The sequence below is a fragment of the Panthera tigris genome, chromosome D4 (genome assembly GCF_018350195.1).
Source record: "Panthera tigris isolate Pti1 chromosome D4, P.tigris_Pti1_mat1.1, whole genome shotgun sequence".
Lineage (NCBI taxonomy): Eukaryota > Metazoa > Chordata > Mammalia > Carnivora > Felidae > Panthera > Panthera tigris.
This window is the reverse complement of record NC_056672.1, coordinates 14,316,146-14,335,899: the sequence shown is the minus strand read 5'-3', so window position 1 is coordinate 14,335,899 and position 19,754 is coordinate 14,316,146.

Sequence of the window (19,754 nt, the reverse complement as noted above, 5' to 3'; positions counted from 1 at the left end):
GTGTGTGTGTGTGTGTGTGTGTGTGTGTGTGTGTGTGCAGTGTGCAAAGAAAACCGAGGAGAATAATCCTTTTAGCACACCTCCATCTCAGCTGGGTACTTCCTCATTATAGACTTTCTGAGGCTGAGGCTTTTTATAGCATCATAAATTAAGCTGTTTGTTACTAGATCAATTCTTAGCTGGAGTCATTCCAATGCTGTGCTAGAAGAAGAGCTATTTTATTTAATTTAGGATGTGCTGGCAAGACTGCCAAACATCAATAAGAACCCAGAAACACTCTCAGGCAGAAGGAATGATACATAGCAATGATGTCAATATCTTTGCTTTCAATTTTGATTTATGGATATTGTTTTAGGAGAGTCAAAGGAAAGAAGGTAAATTTGGGAATGCCAACAAGAATGTTGAGGAACAGGATGGCTTCCCCTTTTCCTGTGGTTAGAACGAATTCTCTTCCTATTTCTGATTATATACTACTAGTGTCCAATCCTGGCTGAGCATGAGAATCATCCTGAGGGACTTTATTAAAATACAGAATCTCAGACTCCATATGTCCAAAATTCTGGTGCAGTAGATCTGGTTAAGCCTAAATCTCAACATTTTTAAAAAGTTGCTCTGGCAGCAACCTGGTTCTATATTTACAAAGACCTGTCATAGATCAATTTGATATTTTTAGATGCTCGCTATGTATTGTCTCATCAGACACACGGAGGTATGCTAATGGTCTCGTGGCTACAGGCTAGGGTACTGTATATGTCACTACTGTTGCCTTTTCCACAAACTCAGGAACACTGTGCTCACATCACTTTCACTTTCACCCGGCACTAGACTTCTCCACACCAAGGACCCGTGACTCCAAGAAATAACATCCAGACCCTCATCTTTGTTCTAATGGGTTCCTGAATGTCTGAGGGGACAAATACATTAGACCACCATCCTCTAATAAAAACTCCCAGGTCCCAAACAAAGATAAGAGTCATGGTCCTTTCCTTTCTGAGTTTCCCAGACAACTCTGTCTGTGTCTGCTCTCTCTATATATCTTCAGTAAAGTCTGTTTTCACCTCCTGCTGGCTCATGTTTGATTTCCATCCTGAATGAAGCCAAGGACCCTCTTGGCTGACCCTGAGGGATCCCCTCTGGGTCCTCAGACCTGGCCTGCCAGCATCAAAATCATACTCTTGTTTGCTATGTTTTTCCTGGTAACTTCCTCTAACTGGCCTCACCCCAACCCCAAACATCTTTTGTCTCTAGTTAGTATGGTATTTAAGGAGGTGGCCTGGACTATTTCTGGGATTTACTGAGTTTTTCTGAGTCTCCCCCATGTATACATGATACTAAAATTCTGTTTGTTTTTCTTCTGTTAATCTGTCTTAAATAACAGAGGTGTTTCAGCCAAGAACCTGCAAGGGTAGAGGGAAAATTATTTTTCCTCCCCAACAAGGGTCATGTGAAGATGGAAACAGAGTTTAAGGTGACACAGTTGCAAGCCAAAAAATTGCCAAGGATTGCCAACAACAATTAGAAGCAAAGAGAAAGGCAAGGAAGGATCCTCCTCTAAAGCCTTCAGGGAGAGGATGGCCCTGCCAGCACCTTGAATTCAGACTTCAAACCTCCAGAGTGGGAAAAGAATACATTCTTGATGTATTAAACCACCCAGTTTGTGGTGATTCATTACAGCAGGCCTAGAAAATGAATGCACATGTTCAATAAGAACCTTCAAAAGCCAGCAATAAATAATCTGTACTAAATGAATGATAAGAACACTACTGTGTTATGATACCTTGGAGGATGTCTAATAATGTTGCTGAGATCATATGTTCAAATTTACCTGTAAACCAAAGACTCTGGCAACATCTCTATTAGGCCACAGAACAAATCTAGTAAAAAGTAGCGAAATGTACCACCCCAAAATATGCCTCCTTGGCACAGGGATTATTTTGAGCTGATTATTTTGAGAAATTGCAGGCACAGAAGCTCTGAAAACAGAGTAGAAGTTACCCTTTTGTAAGGGAATTTATATTTATAAAAGAAATCTCCATTTGTGTCTCCAAGAGTGTCTCCTTCCCTGTACCAGAAAGAGAAAAATGACTAAATCATAAGAAACTCATCAATGCAGAAGGTACTTAAGTTGCAGAACAAACCTTATCCTTGTATACTATGCTTTTCCTGGTAACCTCCTATTGCTGGCCTCCCCACTTCCCACACACATCATTCTTTTGTCTTTAGCTGAATAAAGTATTTAAGGTGATAGCTTAGGCCGTCTTCAGGAGCTACTGTTCCCTGGTATTTCCACTGCACACATGACATATATATGTTCATAAATGTGTTTGTTTTCTCTTGTTAATCTGTGTTTTCTTATAGGGGGCCTCAGCCAAGGACTCAGAATGGTACAGGGAAAATGATTTTTCCTCCCCTACACCAGCAGATGGTATATTTTCATGCCACTTCTCCACAGAGAGTATCTTTGTGATGAAGTTGATTGTGGGGCTAATCCCTCCCACATCAGCCTAATAATGATGATTTGCAGCCTAGCTGTTACTCTCAAATGAAAAATTTTGGAAATTCATTGACTAGGATGCAACAGGAAGTTACTCAGATCGGAGGGCTGAAAGTTAACCGTGGAAGGGAGGAGGAGGAAGGGACAAAAGAAGAGAAGGAACATGGGGCTTTTGTGCAGGTCCAGCCAAGGCGATGCGCAGTTAAGTGTTTCACCTAGTAGCCCCTTTCCATGAGCCAGTTTGAGCCAGACTGAAGCTGAGCTGTCCTGAAGTCACCTTTAGTTTATTATAATACTAAGATCTATACTATAGATCTTATCTATACGATAATGATACAGGTGGGATTTTCCACCATTTTCCTGAACATACAATGTATGTATTAGAAGGTTGACATGCTGAGCATGTGCAATTAAACCAAGATGCCTAAGTAATAGAATATGTTTAAGTCCCTTAATATATATGCAAGCTCCCTGCCTCTGAATAAATACCTTGAATAAAAGCTAACACACTTAATAAAAGCTTCCTGTACTAACCCCATGGGAAGACAGTGCTTTGAGACTATCTCCCCGTTTCCCTACTTGCGGCACGTCATAAACGCTGTTTGCTCAAGCTAAATGGACTTGGGCCGATTTATTGGCTGAGGCACTCCAAGCAGTGAGCCCTTTGCATGCGGTGACAAACCTATTTTATGATGCACAATAAAAAATAAATACTCATTATCTTTATGCACTATTATAGTAGTAAGGCCAGGATACATGTTGTTTAATCTATTTATTGCTATGTAACAAACCAACCCAAAACACAGTTACTTAAAACAATTATTTACTATTTCTCATGATTCTGTGGGATGAGGATTTGGTCAGGGCTCAGCTGTGTAGTTCTTTTATTCTGTTAAAAGATAAACTGAGGCATATTAAAGCTTTAAAAAGTTTGAGCAAAAATTGATTCAATTTGGGCATCATCCAATCTAGTGAATAGACAGGAGCTCCAAGGAAATATACAAAAGAAAGAGTTTTATATGCATATGAGAGCAGGAACAAGGAAATCATACTAGGCAATAAAGCAGATTGGTTATTGGAAGGCTATTTTCCTTTAGGGGAGAGCAGGGGTCTATCAGGCAGATTACCTAATTAGTGCTGCAGATGATTCTTGAATGTCTGGTTTAAGATTCCATTTCTGAGAGAGCCAAAAGTTAAGTCTTCATCTGGTAACATGAGGCCTAGCATAAGCAACTTGATTTGGGAACTATTGTCTTGTTTTTAACAGTTCCATGTGGGTTGTTGACTCAACTATATTCATCCGTAGTTGAGCTGGGTCCAAAGGTCAATAAATAATTATTATATAATATATAATTATATATTTTTAAGTGATGAGATAAAATGCTTTTTAAATGGCTAGTTATAAGAAGAAGGAGGAAACGGTAAAAAGGACAGCAACAGAAGACTTCTATAAATATACCTTCTTTGGTGTGTTTGACTTTAGAACGATCTAAATATTTAACATGAAAACTAAAACAAAAGTAAATAATAAAAGCAGTCTCTGAATTTAAAAGCAATAGTAAACAAATGAACCTAACTATATTGTAGGTATTATAGTTGGTAGAATAATCAGAGAGAGAGAGAGAGAGAGAGAGAGAGAGAGAGAGAGAGAGAGAAGATACAACAAAGGATTTTAGAACACAATAATTGTATATTCCTAAGAGGGTACATTAGAGACATATTCTAAAGACAAGAAGAGCTGTGGAGAAAAAAAAGAAACCAACCATTTTCAGTAATCTTGTTGGAGGTGGTAAGTGTTAGAATTGCTTTCTGAGATGATTATGTGCATTGTATGGTAAAAATAAAATGTCTAATTAGGCTGGTGCCATAGAGAACTGAAATCCGTGTGTGTGCCATTACCCGGAGATACAGAAGTACAACTGATGAAGTTAAATAAAAATCTAGTTATAACTTGGAGTTGATAGTACAAGTATAAATTCATGATGTACTTCATCTTAACAACAACAGAATCCAGACACGTTCCCTAACTCTAACCACTGACAAGGCAAAGAACCAATGACTAAGTTGGTAGCAATGAGCACTCAAGGGTCCAGATTATGATCTCTAACTATCATTTCTCTCTTTAAGCAAACAGAGCCTCTTTGGAAAAATGATTAATTCTGGGTCTAGAACAAGAACTCTAAAAAAAAAAAAAAAAAAAAAAAAATACTGGAACATAGTGTTATTCAAAATAAGAAGGAAGCTACTGAAAACCACCAGGATTGTGTCAGAAGTAGTCAGACATCAACCTACATGAACTCTGCTGGGCTGAAATAGATCTGAGCATCAATGAACATAATAATTCAATGGCCTGAAATACTTTCATGTTTAAAACGATGAGTTTGTCATTATACTAAAACTAAACGCATTGGTCACCTTTGGAAATGCCAGGAAAACATCTCATTATCTTGAAATCTGATAAGTGAAGAGAAATAATCAAGCCACTCCTGCCCTTGAGGCCACGTTTCTCTTATAGAAGTATTCTAAAAAGTAAATAAAAAAGTAACGATAGAATATCACTATTTTGTAACCCCCAGTGAGTGTCACAAGACAAGAGACACGAAGACATTATTTTCCTCATGACGGAAAAACACACCTACAAAGTAGTGTTGAAAAAAATTTTAATGTTAAATAGGCTTCTAAATCTGTCAATTTATAGAAAATACAGCAAATAAAGGAATATTTTAAACTTAATATAGGGATGCAATCCAAAAATCCAAACTATGGAAGCTATGAAATAAACTACAACCAAAAATTCAAGAAAAAGAAAAGAGATGTAGGAGGATCCTATAGTTTAAAAGAGACTTTGAAAAGCTATCGACAATAGCAAACTATGGACCTTACCTGGATTGCAATTCAAAAAAAACTATACAAAAAAGTTTAAAAACAATTTTTTTAAATGTTTTTATTTATTTTTGAGACAGAGAGAGACAGAGCATAAGCAGAGAAGGGGCAGAGAGAGAGGGAGACACAGAAATCTGAAGCAGGCTCCAGGCTCTGAGCTGTCAACACAGAGCCCGACGTGGGGCTCAAACTCACAGACTGTGAGATCATGACCTGAGCTGCAGTTGGACGCTTAACCGACTGACCCACCCAGGTGCCCTAAAAAGGTTTTTTTTTTTTAAATAGAGCAATCAGTTCAATGTAATAATATTGATGAACTACTGTAAATTTGTTTCCATATAATGATAATGTATATCTGTATGTTAAAAAAAAGAGTCGTTATTTGTAGAGATACATACTGAAATATTTACAGAGGAAATTATATGATATTCAGGACTTTAAAGTAATCTCGATGAGGGGAGAGTTGAAGAAATATGGACAAAAAAGAGCTTGATCATGTATTAATAATTTCTGAAGCTAAGTAATGAACACATTAGATTCATTATACTATTTGCTCTACTTTTATATATATTTGAAATTCTCTAAAGTAAAAAAATATTAAACATCAGTATTTATTAAAGAATTAGATGAAGCCCAATTGGTAGAATGACGGAATTCTCTTAAGTCCCTCTTTTTACTATAATCTTTTCCCTAATGATTAGCTCACCCCAACTGAGGAACCAGGCAGCCCCATGACAATCACTTCTAGCATCAGTAGTAAACACTATTACTCTGCTGAAATTTGTCTAATCGCCTGTAAGTTTAGTAGGCTGCTGATTTCGTTCATAAGTGTTAGCAATCAAACAGCTCCTGCCAATCTTGCTGTGAGGAAGACTGGGCACATGCCATGTTAAATGTCATACCAAGGAGGTATTCCTGTAATGAGTCCCCATGGTAGCCTTTGTATCAAACCTCAGCCATTTACAGGCTTTTCTGCTCAAGGATCCTATCGTGCATTACCTCCCAGAAATAACTGAAGTCTTGGCATTCTTCTCCTTGCTGAAGCTTAGAGGCTTTGGCCAAATGCTAAGCTTCTGAAAGTTTTGCTCCTGACTCACTGAATTTGAGCACTGTGTAGTATACTGTGGTTAGGGGCAGGTAAGAGGAAATCTGTCCAGAACCGAAGAAAAAAAATACAAAAAAACAGAACCTAAATGTCAAATGATAAGCTATGTATGTGTTTCTAGAATTTTAAAAGGACGCTTTGATATCACTATTAAATTTGGGCACATTCGTCAAAATTCCTTATTCCTGGAAGATGTATGTGCGCTGGGATGCTGACAATCTAAATTTAGAAGAAGAAAACTTACATATGGGAGGAATGATTTGAATTTCTACCCACCTGAAGGTGAATTTCATGAACAAGAAATGGTTTGCTGGGCGTGAAACAGAGACATTATAAAGGCAGCCACCTCTGTTCCTGAAAGCCTTCACAGCAGCAACAGATGGGACCGCAGAATGCAAAAAACAGCAGGTCATAATTGGACATGTAATCGATCTGGTGACTTCGAGATATCAAAAACATCGGAAGGCCAGCCATTATGAAAAATATCTTGGCTTCCTCTTTCCAAGATACTCTTGGCCACTGAATTGATGTTCTTGTGGAAGACATCTGCTTGTAGGTGATGACTGAGAAATGGAATAAATATATAGCATAAATCTCTGCCCCCAATTCCCTACTCTGCCAGCCATTACTAGTACACGTAGGTGTTAATTTGGTAGCTGTCCCAGATTTCAGAAAGGCAGAGATGGCTTCCAGCTAAAAATGGTGACTTGAGGATACATTTAACGCCCCTTTTTTCCATCCAAGTTTTCTATTGAAATAGCCTTTAGATATCATAAACAGGAAACATAGCGATGTTGGTAATTAAGAAATGAAGGTATCTTTGTTAAATATCATAAAGATGAGACCATGAAGAAGAGGCCTATCACTCTAGGTTACTTTGAAGTCTGGAAATTAAATGAAAAGAGACCTCTGCAAAATCTGACCATAACCTTCATTGCAGTGGCAAGGGCTAGAGGTAGTGATAAGTCACTGGTGACTTTGTCAGAGGCACATATAAGTCAGCCCCCACCTCAAAGGAATGCACGGTACGCCAGAGCCACAAAGAGCAGGAATCTTGGGGTACTTCCAAGTATCTTGCACTGAATGTGGATGGCCATGCTAGAAAAAGCAGAAAAAGGCTACCGCTATTTTCTCTGCATAAAGACAACTCTTCCGGCAGAAGAATATGCTACTGTCCCAGCTAAGCTCAGGCTCACTTGATCTGAAACTTCAAATCCCCATGATCTCTAAAAGAACTTAAACAACCAACACTGGATCAACTCAGTCCTCCTTCTCTCATTTAGCAAATAAGGAAAAATAGGAAAAGAGTGCAAGTCAAAAAAAAAAGGCACCAATCTGAATGATGATCTGAGTAATGAGATTGAACGTTCTTATATGAAACTTTGGAAATTCTCTGATTAGTTGAAGAGGATTTTGCATATTGGACTAGAATAAGCAATAATGAAACAGGAGAAGAGCTGACATTGAAAAAATAGAAAACCTGGTCGTCAAGTGACAAATCAGTGAATTAGAACCCAGGCCCTAAACAATCCTCCCAGAACTTGGAGAAAATGATAAATAAATAAAAAGGGTAAAAGAAAGGCTAAGAGCTGTGGAGAATAAATCCAGGAGATCGAATATGCATTTAATACATTAAATTTAACTGACTTTGTCAGTTTAAGAGATAAAAATGTAGGGGCACCTGGGTGGCATCCAACTTTGGCTCAGGTCATGATCTCGTGGTTCATGAGTTTGAGCCTCGCGTCGGGCTCTGTGCTGACAGCACAGAGCCTGGAGCCTGTTTCGGATTCTGTGTCTTCTTCTCTCTGCCCCTCCCCCACTCTCTCTCTCAAAAATGAAAAAAACTTAAAAAAATTTTTTTAAAGAGATAAAAATGAAAAAAAAAAAGATAAAAATGTAACTGTAACACTGGAGAATCTGGAAATATTTGATAAATTAACCCAGGGTTTAGGTTATAAAAAGACAGACAACTACTACAAACTACTACAAAGACTAAAAAACAAAATATTTTTTAAAAGTACAAGGTACAAAATTAGCAATCAGATTTGCAAAATTTATATGCAAACTTTACCACAGATTTGACATACATTATAACTTCAAAATCCTTTGTATATATTTGGTGATATATTTGAAATTCATAGAGGAAGATATAAAGTATAAATATACATATAAAATAAATAATTATAAATTATAAAAATTACTTCGAACATGGGAAAAACTTGAGTATTTAATTTTTACAAAAGAAACTTAAAAACAAGTAAAGCAACTTGCCCAAAGTTATACATCTTGTAAGAGGCAGAGCATGAATTTCAAATTTCACAGCATCTTAAAAAAAAACGTGTAAAGCTTCCCAATTTATATTAAGAACTCCCATAATGTTGATAGCAAACCTGACTGAAATAGCAAACACACACACACACACACACACACACACACACACACACACACACCATGTAGGTTATTTCTCTAAACATAGATGGAAAAAAGCAAAAATAAAATACCAGAAAATTGAATGCATACTAAAATAAAATAATACAATATAGCAATGTTTATTTCAGTAATGCAAGGATTATTCACTCTTAGAAAAAATATAGTATTGTATTAATATATCAAAGAAAAAAAATCCCATGATAATTTTGATAGGTTTGATATATCAATCAAAGGCATGTGTATAAATCAACATCATTTTCTGATAAAAACTCTAAGACTAAGACATTTTCTTAATACAATTAAGACTTTTTTTTCCTCAAAAAAGCAGTCAGGACCACAGTTAGGCAAAATCTGTATGTATGTCTGTTGAAGTTTGCAGTAGTTAATATTGTTCTCAGCAAGCAAAAAGACCAAAAAAGAAAGAAAGAAAGAAAATCATTTCAAAAGGGACCATATCCATTAAACTGGCACATTTTAATCCTCCCTCCTTCCCACGTTAGCTCATGTTTCTTACAATCTTTCACCCTTGTGAGACTTACAAATTCAGGACAGAAGACAGCTGTTAAATGAGTTTTGCTAAATTCCTGTGGCTCCCACTAAACACGTCAAGAATCAATTCCTATGAGTAAGAGTATAGAGTCCCTCCCACAGACTACAGAAGATACTCATCATACCATTAGAGTTTAACAATGGATCTTATATTTGGTTAAGGATAATATGACATAAAAGAAGAAAAAGTCCACATATATTTTTTTCTTCCTTGGTTGAGGTTGGAAGATGCAGGACAAGAAAGAGAAAAGAGAAAGACATGGTCAGAAGTTCACCTCTCCAAAATTTGTTCATTTAAAGGGATGGAGGGATATGAACTGAGGCAATCATGAAGAGCGGGAAGCTTGTTCCCTATCACCCTATTTGGGATTCTAAGAAGAAGCCCTGTAGGAGGCTGTATACCTACATCTAGCTGTCAGGTAAAATTGACACAGATAGAGCTTCTACAGTATTTTATCGAATCAAAGTCACTTTCAAACTGAAAGATGTAATAAAGTAAGATGCTATCAAACTATAACATGCTTATAAGATATATTCCAATTTCATAGATGATGCAATGTGAAAAAAATAATGCACAAATTGGAATCAACAAAATATGAGAATACCCCTAAGCTGTCATGTCTGGCATCTTAATCTCAGAAGCCTCTGTGTCTAAATCAACACTTGGCATATAGCAGATATTTAATAAGTGTTGAAGATAAGGGGAGGGAGGGAGGGAGGGAGAGATGGAGAAAGGGCAAAAGGGAGAGGCAGAGGAAGGAAGGAAGGAAGGAAGGAAGGAAGGAAGGAAGGAAGGAAAGAAGGAAGGAAGGAAGGGAGGGAAGCACGGAGGGAGGGAAGCAGGGAGGGAGGGAAGCAGGGAGGGAGAGAGGGAGAGAGGGAGGGAGGGAGGGAGGGAGGGAAGGAGGAAGGGAGGAAGGAAGGAAGAAAGGAAAGAAGGAAGGAAGGAAGGAAGGAAGGAAGGAAGGAAGGAAGGCAGGAGGACTTGATTTGTCCAGCATCTGAATACAGTCCTCAGAACTATACATAACCAGCTTCCCTCTCATACTTTCAAATTCCAAGTATTGGTTCATATTCTCAAACACTTCTGCTCTAACAAGCTTAGAAATAAACCAAGTTCTTCCTCCAGAGGATCTCAGCTTACCCCATTGTCTTAAGTCATCTGAGATCCTGTATCTATTCTCCTTACTTCTAATTTGGCCCTTTCTCCTGTCCAAAGCATGCCTCAAAATATTTTTGTCTACACTGTTCTAGAGGCCAATTATGGAAAACAGAAGAATTTCTGAATTTGTGAAAAACAGAAGAGAAAGTGACCTCAAGGAAGTTGTCTAGGAATAACCAGTACTTGAGCTGAAACTTGAGGGTAATAAGAACACACCGGCCAGCAGTAAGCCGGTGGGGGGTGGGGGGGCAGGTACAGCAGCCTCTCCCATGAACTCTAGCACGCTATCTCAAAGATGCAAAATGCTAAAAACCTTTGATTGTTCAAAAGCTAGCTTTTCGTAATTTTACATTATAATTTATGTTTCATGTGCATGAATGCACACTCTATTTTCTTCTTGCAGTTGGTTATAATTAAGCAAGATTTTCAAAATCAAGGTCTACATGATTGAAAGGTGCATATTTAACAGGTGATTTTCTAGCTATTTATAGCAGCCGTTGCCTTGACCGATAGACTTCCAAATTATTTCCACTCCTGGAAATTGCCAGTCTGTTTTTCCTCCTACTTCGCTTGCTTCTCCTTCTTGCTCCCTTTAACTTGCAACAGCTCCTCTTCCAGATTACTGAAATTTGAAGAAACCACTCAATTCTTTCCCTAGCTCTCTTTTCTTCTTTATGTCTCATGTTTTACTTAATTTAAAAATTTTGAAATACTAGATAAATTCAAAAGAATGCATGTAACATTTTTGCAAGTTATGAAGCATAAGAGTAAAACCAACAAGGACCAGGACTACGGTGGGGCAAGTGAGGCATTTGCTGTGGGTGCAAAATTTAAGGGCACCAACAAAAACACGAATACTTAGGATAAATAATATTTTAATACAATATTTAAAAATCAAAATTAAGGGGCACCTGGGTGGCTCAGGCGGTTAAGCATCCGACTCTTGATTTCGACTCAGCGCATGATCTCACAGTCTGTGAGTTTAAGCCCCGTGTTGGGCTCTGCACCTACAGCATGGAGCCTGCTTGAGATTTTCTCTCTCTGCACCTCCCCCACTTGCACTCTCTCTATCTCTCAAAATAGATAAATAAAGAAACTTTTTTAAAAATCTTAGACAAAAATCAAAATTAATGTGAAAATATCCATAGCAAACCAAACATGAACATTTTAAATAAAGACAGGATCTGACCAGGGCTCCTTGGTGACTCAGTTGGTTGAGCGTCTGACTCTCGATTTCCACTCAGGTTGTGATCCTAGGGTTGTGGGATTGAGCCCCAAGTTGGGCTCCATGCTGAGCATGGAAACTGCTTAGAATGTGCTCTCTCTCGCTCTCTCTCCCTCGGCCACTCCCTTCTCCTCTCTGTCTCTCTCTGTCTCTGTCTCTTAAATAAATAAATAAATAAATAAATAAATAAATAAATAAATAAATAAATAGCTAGCAGGATCCGATCCTGTAGTTTTATAACACTGCCTCAGTTGGCTCATTGTAATCCCAGCCTTGGTTCCAATATACTTATATTTTAAAAAACAGGTATCTAGCCTGAGGACTGTGGTTTGCCAATTTGATTTTTTTAAATATAGCATTAAAATAGGATTTGTCTTGATGAGGGGACCCCTTAGATTTGCAGCTGAGACAAGTCACGGTCCTGCCCATTGCCCAATTTATGAAATGGAAAATGCCCTTTAGCTTATTTGTAAACTTTATAAAACTAAAATGTAAACTTTAAAGAACTTGAATGCATTAACTGAAGCCACACTTTTTTCTTCCCTTAATGTTAAGTCTTAGAGAGTTCTCCATGCTTATGTGAGCAGCTATAAATCATTGATATTTATGGTTTTCCAGCATTCGATCCCATAGCTACATCTTTTATTTGTGTGTGTTCCTAATGACATGTGTGGTTTGTTTCTAGTTACTTGTCATCACAAACCTTGCTTCTGTGAACATTCCTGTACATGTCTGCTATCCACAGTCTGACACATTCTCTGGACCCCCAAGTCTACTCCTGGGAAGAGAATTGCTAAGTCACAGGGTGTGTGCAAGTTGATATTTACTAGATAATGGCATATTATGATCCAAAATGCTGGCACCAAATTCCACTACTACCAACGAGAGTTTCTGCCCAACAGAATAGACCAACTTTTTACAACTTTTTAATTTTTGCTAAGCTAGAAGGTGTGACATGGGATCTCATTGGTGTTTTAACTTGTATTTCCATGATCAATAATGAGATTGAGCATGTTTTCATATTCTCGTTAATTATTCAGTTCCTCTTTCAGAATACCTGCTCACCTATTTTGCCCAATTCTATATTAGAACAGAATTTAATAGATATAGATATAATAACATATAGGGATATAATAGAATATGGACATATGTTTTGTTGGACATTCATTTTTTTAGAAACTCTTTATATACTCCAGCCATCAATCTTTTGCTGTGTGTGTTCCAATGTCTTCTCTAAGTTTTCACCTTGTCTTTTTACTCTTTATAATACCTTTTCATTCAAAAATTCTTAATTTTAACATAGTCAAATATATCATTCTTATCTTTTATTAGTAGTATATTTTGTTTCTTGCTTAAGAAATTATTTAGTGCTCTGCTGTCATAAAGATAATTTTTTTATGTTTTCTTCAAATAGTGTTAAAGTTTTGGCTTTTGCATGTAGGCCTTTCACTCATCTGGAATTGATGTTTTGGATATGATGTGAGGTAGGGATCTGATTTCAGTTTTTTCAATATGGATAACCTATTGCTCTGGGAGCATTTCTTAAAGAGACATTCTTTCCCCACTGATATGCAATGCAACCTCTTCCATATATCATGTTTTGATATATGTGTAGGCTAGTTTCTGTTTCATTGGTCAGTTTTTAAATCTTTGCACCAATGCCACATAGTTGTACGTAGGAGAGTTTTCAAATAAATCTTGATATCTAGCTGGTGGTATCTCATGTCCTTACTTTTTTTTTAATTAATTAATTTTTTTTTGAGAGAGAGAGAGAGAGAGAGAGAGAAGCCTAAGCAGGCTCCACGCTGAGCTGAAATCAAGAGAAATTAAGAGTCAGATGCTTAACCAACTGAGCCACCCAGGCGCTCCATCATCTCCTTACCTACTTCTTTTTTTTTTAAGTTTATTTATTTATGGGGGGGTGCATACAGAGGGAGAGAGAATCCCAAGCAGGCTTTGCACTGTCAGGAAAGAGCCCAACGCTGGGCTCAATCTCACAAACTGTGAAACCATAACCTGAGCCGAAATCAAGAGCCAGATGCTTAACCAACTGAGCAACAAAGGCACACCCCCCCTTACCTACTTCTTGTCAAGAGTATCTTGACTATTTGTCCCTTTTAGGACCAATTTTGTCAGGTTCAACTGAAATAATTCTTTGGGGATATAAGTATACATCGAATCAATTTGGCATTATAATATTATAATATAAGACATTATAATATTTGTCTTCCTTTGTACACAGTACGCCCCTCCATTTATTTGGTTCTTTACTGTAGTGGGATGAATGATGGCCTCAAAAAGATATGCTCATAACCCCTGGAACCTATGAATGTGACCTTATTTGAAAAAGGACTTTTTGCAGATGGAATTAAGATGCTTTCACCCCGGGTCTTAAATTTAATGGCAAGTGTCAGAAGACACAGAAGAGAAGGGCATGTGAAGGGGGAGGCAGAAATTGCTGTTATACAGCCACAAGCCAAGGAACACCTGAAACTGCCAGAAGCTTGAAGAGATAAGGAAGGATTACCCCTTAGAAACTTCAGAGGGAGTGAGGCCCTGCTGACATCTTGGTTTTGCAGCTCTGCCCTACAGAACAGGGAAGAATACATTTCTGTTGTTTTACACCACCAAGTTTGTGGGAATTTATTACAGCAGTCATAGGAAACTCCTGTGCTTTTAACAAAGTTAAAATTTCTTCACAATGATCATGCATATCTTGTTGCATTTATCCCCAAATTTCTTATTTTTTTAATGCTATTATAAATGGCATTTATATCTTAGAACCTATGTTTGTTGGTGTTTTATTGATATATACAAAGGCAATTCATTTTTGGATGTTGACCTTATTTCCAGAAACTTTGTTAAAATCTTTTTTTAATCAACATGTGTCAACATTTTGCTATAATCTTGTATGCAAGCAAGAAAAAATATGGCTCTTTGTATGTCAAATAAAACATTTATTCCTGGTAGGGAAATTTTCTAGGGAAAAAAAAATGGATTAGATAGAGAAAGAAAGAACACTCTGGTTGAAGGTCACCAGATTCTTAGCTGACAGCTTGATAGTCAACTGTGTGAGTCACTAGTTACCCAGAGCAAGTCTTCATTCCATCAAAATTTATTAAAAATTGACATAAGCATTTATTGAAAATGCTAATTTTTCTAAGAAGGAGGGTGTGATTTACAGCCTGAAAAGGACTGTGGCTCAGACCATTTTTTTCATTTCTGATAGTATCATTACTTCAACAAGTAGGGCTTCCTGCTTCTATTCTCCTTCATCCTGAGCCTGTAGCCTTAATTTTAATTTTTTTGACATTTATTTATTTATTTTTGAGAGAGAGAGGGAGAGAGAAAGAGAGAGTGAGCACGAGTTGGGGAGGGTCAGAAAGAGGGAGACAGAGGATCCAAAGCAGGTTCTGCACTGTGAGCACAGAGCCTGACGCAGGGCTTGAACTCACCAACCGAGAGATCATGACCTAGGCAGAAATCAGGAGTTGGCTACTTAACTAAATGAGCCACCCAGGCTCCCCTGTAGCCTTAATTTTAAAGCACAATTATAAATCTAATCATGCTATTCCTAAGTGCTAGTAAAGAACTCAGTGTTCTTGGAAAGAAGCCAAAGTCCTTAAATGGCCCATAAGGTACTGTAAGGTTTGGTCCCTCCCGGGAAGTCTCACCTCTTATCACCCTTGCCCTCGGGTTGCAAACACACTAGCTCTCTCTTAGCATTTGAGAATCAAAGTGCTTCCTGGCCTGTCAAGTAGTTGTATAAACTATTTCTCTACCTAAAATCCTCTTTTCCCCCACCTCTCTGCTGGCCGACTCCTCACATCCCTCATAGCTCAGCTTAGAGTCACTTCCTGAGTCTTCCCAGATCCTTCCATTTGAATAATAAATTAGAATCCCCCCCCCCCACACACACACACACCCCTTCCCTATTATTTCTTTTAACTCTCAGCATCTCTCCTGGCCAGCACCCATGGATTTTTTTCCTACTAATATTTTTAACTTACTTTTAAATTTATAGTCACTGAGGGGTACCTGGATGGCTCAGCCAGTTGAGTGCCTGGCTCTTGTTTTTGGCTCAAGTCATGATCTCATGGTTTGTGGGTTCAAGCCCCTCATCGGCCTTCAGGCTGATAGCATAAAGACTGCTTGGGATTCTCTCTCTCCCTCTCTCTCTCTCTCTGCCCCTTCCCTGCTTGCACCCTCTATCTCTCTCTCACTCACTCAAAATAAATAAACTTTAAAAAGGTAAAATTTATTTTAAAAATTTATAGTCACTGAAATTCACAAATGCATAGTCTTATAACCACTACCACAAATAAGATACAGAACAGTTTGATCACCACAAAAATCCCTCATTGTATCTTTTTGTGTCTTTAGTCCCCCCACAACCTGGCAATCACTGCAGCTTTGCCTTTTCCAGAATGTCATTTAAATGTCATTTAAAAACAGTATGGTACTGGCATAAAAACAGACACATAGATCAATGGAACAGAATAGAGAGCCCAGAAATAAACCCATGCATATATGGCCCATTAATTTACAACAAAGGAGCCAAGAATATACAATGGAGAAAGAACAGTCTCTTCAAAATTAGATAGTCATACACACACACACACACACACACACACACACACACACACACAAATGAAACTGGACCACTATCTTACACTACATACAAAAATGAACTCAAATTGAGCTAAAGACTTGAATGTAAGGCTTGAAACCATAAAACTCCTAGGGGGAAAAAAAAAAACATAGATGGTAAACTTCCTTAACATAGGTCTTGATGAATGATATTTTTTATTTTTAAAATTTTTATTTATTTTTTGGATGATTTTTAAAATCTGACACTAAAAGCAAAAGCAACCACCCCCAAAATAAACAAGTGGGACTAAATCAAACTAAAAAGCTTTGGCTCAGCAAAGGAAACAACCAACAAAATAAAAAGACAACCTACTGAATAGATAAAATATTTGCAAATGATTTATCTGTTAGAGTTAATAGCCAAAACATATAAAGAACTCATACAACTCATACAACTCAATAGTAAAACACCAACAATACAATTTTTAAAAAATGGGCAGAGGATCTGAATAGACATTTGTCCAAAGCAGACATATTCATGGCCAACAGGTATAAGAAAAGATGCAGTGCATCACCAAACAGCAGGAAAATGCAAATCAAAACCACGATGAGATATCACTTTGCCCCTGTCAGAATGGCTAGAATCAAAAAGACAAGAAATAAGTGTTGGCAAGGATGTGGAAAAAAAGGAACCCCATGGGGCACCTGGGTGGCTCAGTCAGTTAGGTGTCTGACTTCAGCTCAGGTCACCATCTCTCAGTTCATGAGTTCGAGCCCCACATCCAGCTCTGTGCTGACAGTTCAGAGCCTGGAGCCTGCTTCAGATTCTGTGTCTCCCTGTCCCTCTGTTCTACCCCTGCTTGCTCTCCATCTCTCAAAACTGAATAAACATTAAAAAAATTAAAAAAAAATTTAAAAAAAAGGAACCCTTGTGTACTGTTGGTAAGAATGTAAATTGTGCAGCCACTATGGGAAACACGATGTAAATTTCTCAAAAACATTAAAAATAGAACTACCATATGACCCAGTAATTCCACGGCTGGGTATTTATCCGAAGAAAATGAAAATACTAACCAGAAAAGATATACGCACCACCCTGATCATTACGGCATTATTTACAACAGCCAAGATATGGAAACACCTATGTGCTCATGGATAGATGCATAGTTAAAGAAATTATATTTATCAAAAAGAATGAAATCTTGCCATTTGCAACAACATGGATGTACCTCGAGAGCATTATGCTAATAAGTAAAATAAGTTAGAGGAAGACAAATACCATATGATCACTCTCATATGTGGAATCTAAAAATAAACAAATCAATAAATAACCAAGCTTATCAACACAGAGAAGAGATTGGTGGCTGCCAAGAGATTGGTTCTTGAAAATAAGTGAACAGGTTTTTTTTTTCAAGTTTCAATAAAGTGAATATTTTTTAAGAAAACACACATATATACCATTTTATGAATAAAGTGGGCACCACTGCAACCATCACCTAGGGGAGGAAAATTTCCTCATGCTATTTTTTTGTAGTCGGTCCTTCCCCTCCCCCTCAGCCTGCCAACCACCCAGTTTTGCCTTTTCCAGAAGGTCATGTACATGGTACCAAAGCATAGGTATCATTATGGATATGATTTCTATCATTCAGCATTATGCAACTGAAATCCATTCATGCTGTTTGTGCATCAAGAGTACATTCCTCTTTATTGTTGAGTAGGATTCTATTGCATGGAGGTATTGCAGTTTGTTAATTCCATTCCCCAGTTGAAGGACATCTGGATTGTTTCCAGTGTGAGGCAATTAAGCATAAAGTTGCTATAAACATTCATGTGCAGATTTTTGTGTAAACATACATTTTCATCTCTCTTGGGTAAATACGTAGGAGTGAGATGGCTGTGTCATATGGCAAATGTATGTTTACCTTTATAAGAAACTGTCAAACCATTTTCCCAACACACTGCCACTTTGCATTCCCACAGCAATGAATGAGAGAATTCCAGGGGTTCTGTATCCTTGTCATAACTTGGTATTATCAGGTTTCTTTTCACCTTATTTTATCCATTTTAACAGTGTGTACTGACATCCATTTATGACTACAGTTTGCATTTTCCTAATGACGAATGATGCTGAACACCTTTTCATGGTTTATCTGCCGTCTGTGTATTTTCTGCGGGGAAATGTCTGTTCAAATCCTTCGCCTACTTTTTTTTTTTTTTACATCGGGCTGTTTGTTTTTTATCATTGAATTTTGAGGGTTCTTTATATTTTCTGATTACAAGTCCTTTTTTCAGACATACGATTTACAAATATTTTCTCCTCGTCTGTGATTTTTCATTTTATTCTTGTAAACATCCATTGGAGAACAAAGGTTTCTAGGTTGTTTTTTTTTTTTTAATGTTTCTTTATTTTTGAGAGAGAGACAGAGAGACAGAGAGAGAGCATGAGCGGGGGAGAAGCAGAGAAAAAGGGAGACACAGAATCCGAAACAGGCTCCATGCTCTGAGCTGTCAGCACAGAGCCCAACGTGGGGCTCGAACTCACAAACCGTGAGATCATGAACTGAGCCGAAGCCACTCAACTGACTGAGCCACCCAGGCACCTCTAAAGGTTTTTAGTTTTGATGAACTTCAATTTATCAGTGTTTGGGGTTATTTTTTTTTTCTTTTGTGAATCATGTTTTTGGTGTCTAAGAACTCTTAATTTACAATCACAAAAATTTTCTCCTATTTTTTTTCTGGAAGATGTATAGTTTTATGTTTTATATTTAGCTGTATGATAAATTTCCAGTTAATTTTTGTACAAAGTATGAAGGTTGGGTTCAGGCAAATTATTTTTGGCATGGATACATAATTATTTCATTGCCATTTGTTGAAAAAAAACTATCCTTTATCAGCCTTTACCAGAAATCTATAGACCACACACATGGGTTTATTTACTCTCATTATGGTGAGAGAACCTACTTTGTCTGAATTGTACTCTTTCAAAATTTTAAGATGCATTTTATGAATCATTATGCGGTCTGTCTTAGTGAATACTCCAATTGCACTTGAAAGAATTCGAGGTCTTCTATGTCCTTGCTGATTTTCTGTTTACTTATTCTATTTATTGCCAAGAGAATATATCTCTTGGGGCAATTGTTGTAGTAGTTACTATAGTGATTATAATACACAAACCTTCTCTCTCAATCTGCTTAGAGCTAATATTTTGCCACCTCAAATAAAACATAAAAGGCTTACAACCACGTTTGGTTCCCTCACGCTTCCTTTTTGATTTTATAGTCATCAGTTGTACTACATTGAAAACCCCACCAGTAAT